At 44.9% G+C, this 2,286-nt stretch overlaps 1 protein-coding gene across 1 annotated transcript in view; it reads left to right on the top strand.

Annotated features, from left to right (window-relative positions):
• Positions 1 to 2,286, top strand: part of OPHN1 (oligophrenin 1) — a 273,349-nt gene that overhangs the window by 252,780 nt on the left and 18,283 nt on the right. The window lies entirely within an intron of this gene.

Consider the following 2,286-nt stretch of genomic DNA (forward strand, 5'->3'; position numbering starts at 1 on the left):
ATTCTTAAGTCCCTTTTGAGTTACATATCCCTTCAAACAAAGCAACTTGGTATATCGTGACCTTACTGAACTATGGTGGTGAAAATTATACTCACATCTTGAATCGAATTCCCTATTTGATGGGACATGTGACTCTACACAAATCGGGGAAGGCAGGGACCAATTTGGGGGATATCATTGATTTGATCCGCAACAGCAGCTCTTTTGAAAATGTATACAATTTTTTGATACCGTGCATGCGTGTACAAAAGTAAAAGGTGATACAGGTTATCATTAATATTCCCTCTTTACCTAGATGACACCCAAGAGCAGACACCCAATGGTACTATCGCCAGCGGTATCGAACCCCCCAAACTGCCGCAGTACCCCAAACTGCCTATTCAGAAGAGTGGGGACAGTGATCCTTGGGGGAAGTCCCTAAGCAAGCCTGTTTCAGATGGCAAGTTGGAGCCCTTCCCTGACGTGGACATGGGGAAGTTGGTGATTAAGCTGCAGGATGGACCGACCAGGATCGTGGCGAAGGCCACCAATGGACCTGTGCCGGGCTCTGTGCCCGCCAGGGCCCCCTCTTTCTACGTAAAGAGACCAGCTCCACGGCCCTTGGCTTCCCACAAGGAGGGTAAGTGCTTGAGAATCCCTTGGAACCAGAACCCACCCCACCTACTTCAAGATCTTTCTGAAGTTGGAGATACTTAAGTAGAAATCTGTCCTAGTTTTCTGCCGCTAATGTTGAGATTGCAGATAAGAACGTACAGACCGCTCACAGCATCTCTAGAGTTTCCTTTACCTTTCTACCCCGAGCGCTTAGAACGATGCCTGCCAGTCACCTGGTCGGCAATCATTATTTGTGGAATAAATTAATAATAGTGATATTATTTATTATTATTATTATTGCTGCCATTGCCGTTTATTAAATACCTGCACTGTGCCTGGCATTGCACGAGGCGTGACATGCTAGTTTTGATCCTCACGACCTCACTGTGCAGAATGTATTATTATTTTTCTACTAGAAATCTGGGGCTCCTCGTGGTAGGCGACTTGCCAAAAGCTAGTAACTAGCAGAGCTGTGTTTTAAATCCCACCATGTCTGGTACGCCCCCAAATCTATGTCATTTTCAACAAGGCAAAACTGTCACTTTACCTTTTTATAAGCAGCTCTGACTCTGTGAACTACTGTTTCCTCGGCCTCACTTTCTAGTTTAGCAGAAATAGGGACAGAGGGGCATGACTTCTACAAAACTCTGGACTTTTTAAATTACGAATTATAAACCAAAATGTGGCCGACTTCTGCAGATGTAACTGGCCGCTGCATGCAGAGACTTGTGTGTGAGGCTGGGGCTAACGCACACGGAATCAAAGCGGGGCGGGTGTAAGTCTGTGAAGATAGCACAGGATAATGCTTGGGAAAAATCAAAAGAAACGTAATATATCATAACACATGAAAATGCTATGAAATTCCAAGTTCCGTGCCCACGAACAGATGCATGCCCTTCCACTTAAATAATAGGATCGAGATGTGGCGACACAGACCTTATGACCTGCAAAGCCTAAGATATTCACTATAGGACACTTTACAGGAAAAGTTTGCTGACCTCTGCCTGGGATCCGAGAGCACAGGTCAGAACAAGTGAGGCCAGGAGCGGCACAAAGGTGTTAGTGCGTAAAATGTTTGCCCTGAAGCCTTACACACTTGCTGGAGCGTTTCGCTCCAAAATTTGTTAAAAAACAAACAAACAAACAAACAAAAACGGCAAGTGAAAAGAACTCGGTGTTTATGTAATTCCAAGTTCTTACAGGAACAACCAGCCAGTTGTTTGGGTAAAGGATAATAACTCTTCTGTTTTTGAGGCCAGATGCTTCTGAGAACCACCTTCTCCCATGAATTGTCGCATATCACAGCCTCAGTATGGGATGAAGACATCGTGTCAGGGCACAGTCCAGGGAGAGTTATTCTGTGGGGGTCCAATGAAACTTTCACTGAGTGGCTGACCGTTCTCTGGCTTGACGCGCCAATGCATCTGTATGATTATAGTTATCTAACTTTTTCGAACACCTTGGTTTCCTCGTGTAAATGGGAGAAGCAGCTCAGTCCACAGAATTATTGCTAAGGTTAAAAATGAATAACCAATAAAATATCTGACATAGAATTCATATTCAAAATGCTGTTCATCTCCTCCTCTCCCCCTTCCCCCCTGTGAGATGTGCCTCTTCTGGAAAGTAGCCAAGCTAGGCCCGCCCTCTGTGTGGACATCTGCTTTAACTTATAAGTCGTACACTGACCTTTAC

Source organism: Pteropus vampyrus, unplaced genomic scaffold (genome assembly GCF_000151845.1).
Source record: "Pteropus vampyrus isolate Shadow unplaced genomic scaffold, Pvam_2.0 Scaffold191, whole genome shotgun sequence".
In the NCBI taxonomy this organism is placed as follows: Eukaryota; Metazoa; Chordata; class Mammalia; order Chiroptera; family Pteropodidae; genus Pteropus; species Pteropus vampyrus.